General features: G+C 29.0%; 1 long non-coding RNA gene across 4 annotated transcripts; it reads left to right on the top strand.

Annotated features, from left to right (window-relative positions):
• Positions 1 to 19: 19 nt before the first annotated feature.
• Positions 20 to 1898, top strand: LOC136091610 (uncharacterized). Of its 4 annotated transcripts, none has more exons than XR_010644121.1 (3): positions 27 to 338; positions 427 to 779; positions 903 to 1898. It is a non-coding gene; the product is annotated as an uncharacterized LOC136091610 (long non-coding RNA). The 4 variants fall into 4 exon arrangements; XR_010644120.1 differs by having other exon boundaries at positions 28 to 538; positions 685 to 779; XR_010644119.1 differs by having other exon boundaries at positions 37 to 779; positions 903 to 1068; positions 1173 to 1898.
• The last annotated feature ends 3102 nt before the right edge of the window (positions 1899 to 5000 follow it).

Consider the following 5000-nt stretch of genomic DNA (forward strand, 5'->3'; position numbering starts at 1 on the left):
TGTGTTAACAGTATTATTGTTATTATTATTAGTATTGTTATTATTGTTATATATTTGAAAAATACTAGTGTTGTTCCTATATAAATGTGTGTGTACTAAATGCTATAGGATATCCTTTTAATAATAATTATTTAACAAAAATGAAAAGAACAAGTTCAGCATAGTAGAAAGAATATATGAAAAAATATTGATTAGCCTTAGCTGGAATTTATTTCCTGAATGTTTAAATTTGTCTTCGAGCTGCGAGGCTGCACCAGTTTACTACCTATGCTTCAATAAACTTTCTCTACCAATATTGACACCAAAATCTAGTAATACTTTGTTGCAAAATACTGTCCGTAAGTAAATTTACTTATCTGTAAATCAATTGTTTATATTTGAAAATTATTATGTAAATGTTAATTTAATTTTTAATTGTTTGAGAAGATACAAAAATGAGTCAGCAGTATTAAAAATATGGCATGAGCTGAAGCCAGCAAGAAAATTTCTTACATAGTCTATCTAATTGCAGAAATGATATATTTTTTTGCTGATAAAGGTAAGGGTCTATTATCAAGCAGACTATGGCTAGTGATATGCATTAGCACATATTGAACTTTTTTTGTTTTGTTTGTGTGTATATAGAGATTTAAAATGACACTAATATTTCTGGTAAATTTTGTTTTTGCAAATTTTATCTTTTAGGAGTTTTACTGTTATCACATAATCTAGATGAAGACAATATATTTATAGAAGACTTCAGAAACTTAATGAAGATAATAATATTAATGTTGATTAAGGTAGGTGACTATTAATGAACAGGGGGCATGTGTGCATTTGGTTTTTTTAAATGTATGTATAACTTATATATATATTTATTACCTATATTTGAGTGTATATTAGTCTAATTTATCTTAAAACAGGATATTTGCACTTTAACAAGCAACAAAACCTAAATGAGATGGTTTCGAATCAATCTTTAAAGATTTCTATATTTATAAGCAAAAATCAATTAAGAGAGGATTTACATCCTGGTACAAATGCTAATGAAAATACTTGTGCATACTCGGGCTTCTGGGTCTTTCCAAAGTAATAACTTATTTGCATTTAATTTAAAAGTTTATAATATTTAAAAAGTACAATAGTATATTTGATGAATTATGTTTCTTAATGGGTTTCATAAATTCTTAAAGGGCGTCTCTTATTTACGTTGAAGTAGGCTCTAAAAAACAATTTGAAAAGAAGAATGAAGGGTCGATTCCGTTTAAATGTACAGACACAAACAGGCGTGATTAATAAGGAAAAAAGCAATCTTACTCTTCCGTCGAATCATCACTCTGGTTTTTTCAAACAGCATTTTTTATAGCGCATTTATTTAGGTACAATACAAAACAATAGACTAAGATAATCATTTATTTTGTTATTTATTATAAAACTTGGCGAATCATTAAACCATTACCAATACAGATCGACCAAAAAATCAGACAAACGAAACCTCTCCCACGGATGATGCCATGTTTTAGCTTAAAGTGATTGTATCACACCATTACATAAAAAGAAATTTATGCTACTGCATTAGTTTTTAGATAAAGAGTTGAATGAAATTAAATTTGAACAGGTTACCTCAATTGAGGAATTAGTAAAGTTCGAGACCCGACTTTTAAGAAAAATTAAAAAGAACATTCGAGCTACTGGAATTGTTTGTAAAAATGCGAAAGCGTATTGTTATACGATTTTAGATTTTATAATGACGGAAGAGGCGATCAATCGAAATTAAATATTATGTATGGTAACCATGTGCCAAGCGTCTTTTATTAGCTTATTTTTAATGATTTGGTTTTTTATTTCTTTGTTTATTTTTTCGTTGTAGTATTATTGTAAAATAATTTACCTTAAAAAATAAAAATAAAACAACAAAATTGTCGTAAATATAATGTAGTATATATAAAAAAGGTTTACATGTTTAAAGCTATAAACGTGTCTAGCAAAACCTACGTATTTTTGGTTTATCATTAAACCGTGCTGAACAGCTGTTAGTTCAGGCATAAGTTTCGAAAACTTATGCCTGAACTAACTTAAGGCATTAAATAAAGTTTCCGTTTGGAAACTTTATTTAATGCCATAAGTCCGTTTTAAACTATAGAAAACACGAATTTAAAACCTCATAAAACACGAGTTTAAAATCTCAAAAACACGTATTTAAAACCTCAAAAACACGTATTTAAAACATAAAAAAACTCGTGTTTGAAACCTTAGAAAACACGTGTAAAACTCCAGTTAAACTTCCCGTGAAATCCACGTGTTTTTGGTTTACGCCTGGATCGTAACAAACACGTGTTTATACGGGTATTAATTCCGAGATTAAAACCAGATGTGCCGTCTGGGCTCTTTCTCCGAGTTGCACTAACTTGAAAATAACGGTTGCTTGACATCTACACCATCATTGGTACAACACGAAATCGTTTTTTCAAAACAAATTTCTTTCAGTATTGTTGACGCTTTGGTTGTTGCTTTATTGCGGAAGAGATCGTTTAGATGCCATCCAGTTTGGTCTGTATATCTTATAGTGCATATTATTCTGTGTCACTTTAACTACTTTTAAGTATAATAATATAATATATTTTATTTAAAACAGAAGTATTTTAACATAACAATTTATTAAACAAAACAAGTGTAACTTCTTTATGTAAAGCATTCGTGTACCTATATATAAACACGACTAATGTTCATATTTTTCGACTAGACACATCTGACAAGTATGAATAATATTTTATACGTACTTGTCAGAGACAACTAGTCAACAAGTATGAATATTAGTCATGTTTATAAAATAACGAATATATAATAAATAACGTGTATATGATTTATATACGCATTTAATACGTATATAATTTAAAAACATAATATACTACTAAATTATACATTAATAATACTATAAAATTGTAGATTTTATCTAGAAAGATGAAACATATTGTTTCAATAATTTAACTTAAAATAAGCAAAACTACCTTTATTAAACTATGTTCATATATGTATTCTTTAGTCAGATATCTAGACCAAAAGTTAAATACAAATATTAGTCAACAAGAACAACAACAACAATATATTATCAAACAAATATCATACCTTGGTTCTTAAATAATATAATATCAACTGAAAGAGGCTTACTCTTATATAACCTGGGGTCAATGCTATAAAAAATTCAAAAATTTTAATCGGCAAAAAATATCTTTCGTAATAACGTAATTTTTTAAGTAAACTATTTCACGTTTAAAAATGTGTAAACACGAAATTTTTCTCGCTCTTTGATTTTTTTTTACCTTTGTAATGGTAAAAAAATGCATAGTATAAATCATAAGGAAATAATACGTCACTCACAACTACGATGTTTTTATTAATTGTTAGGGGTCGCCCATAAATTACGTCACGCGGTTTTTGACATTTTTGATCCCTTCCCTCCTCCCCATCCTCCTCCTCGTAACGCATCGTAACACTTAATGAATCCCCACCCCTCCCCCATCCCCTCCCCCACCCCCAAATATTACGCAACTATTTTGTACTCCCTCCCTCCCCTAAGAATTTTTTAAAAATTTTTTCAAAGAGGGAGGAGGGAGGCGGTGTACAAAATACAAAACGATTTTAAATATGTCTATAATTTTCTAAGCTTTTTTGAGTTAATTAATTAGTACTTTTTAGCCTGTTCAATTTTTCTTCACCCCAATAGTTCCGTGTAAAATTGTATAAATTAACATCGCTATCCTAAACATGATACCAATTTTAAAAAGCTATTCTTTCGATATATAATAAATGCAAAATATTATATACATAATATATAATACATAACAATATATTATATATGCAAAATATTATTTTATAAATACAATTTTGTTTCGCCATGCCTCGTTAGCGTGGTCGAGTGGATTCCGCTTCAGGCTACTAAACTAAGGTTTCCGGGTTCGCCTGTCGGTAAAGAAATTTTTCTTTTTTTAGTTTGTTCACAAAAGTTTTTTTTTTTATTGCTGCACACTTTTGTGCACCAACTAAATAAATTTCTGCACTTGGACCATATAAAATCAAAGCGCACTGTGAAAAAGTGTGCACTGCACATAGACTATTACAGCAATAACAGTCCGTTTACAGTCTGTAACTACTCCGTTAACGGAGTGTACACATCGACTAAGTAAGATTTAGGCATAGTTGATTTTATAATCAGCATGTAGATACATCAACTAAGGATTTTGGTTTGGTCAGATTTGGTCAGAACTCTTTTAATTAAAAGAAAGTCTTCTCTAGATCAAAAAAAAAAAAAAAATGATGCGTCACAAAATTGAGCCCCCTCCCCCTCGTAACAAATCGTCACAAAATCGCCTTTCCTCCCCTCCTAAAGCGTGACGTAATTTGTAGACAACTCCTTATGAAAATTCTATCAATTCTATGCCAAGACATTATTTTACATTTTAGTATTCGGTTTTTAAAAAATCTATATCTAAAATTACAATTTTAAATGGATTTAATTTTTTCTGATGAAGACAAATTTAGAAGTTGCATAAAACGAGCTTCACCAACAATCGCTTTGCATTTAAAACATTATTATTTAAAAGTTAATAACTTTCATGTTGATCGGAAAAGTAGTATAAGTGTTTTGATTGAACAACTAAGCACATCTAGATAGCTTAAAACACGTAAACTTTTCACTAAAAGATTGTTTTGTTTATTTGTAATTTTATAGTAATTTTCTTTTTATTTGATATTTTATTTTAATGGTCGTTTCTTTAACGAAGATATTTCTGACAATGTTTTTCGAAAGCAGTATCAAGACGAGTTTTACGTAGGGGAGAATTACACACGCTAACATTTTGAGCCCGTATAATTGACCCGCTTCAAAAATTCGCAAAATTATTCTCACGCTTAAAACTAAAATTTGTTTAAAAAATGTCTTCATATGATTGTGAAGCTACTTATGAAGAAAAAGAAGTGGAAAAGTTAAAACCAGGTTCTTTTTTAAATTTATTTATAAAATA

The sequence above is a fragment of the Hydra vulgaris genome, chromosome 15 (genome assembly GCF_038396675.1).
Source record: "Hydra vulgaris chromosome 15, alternate assembly HydraT2T_AEP".
Lineage (NCBI taxonomy): Eukaryota > Metazoa > Cnidaria > Hydrozoa > Anthoathecata > Hydridae > Hydra > Hydra vulgaris.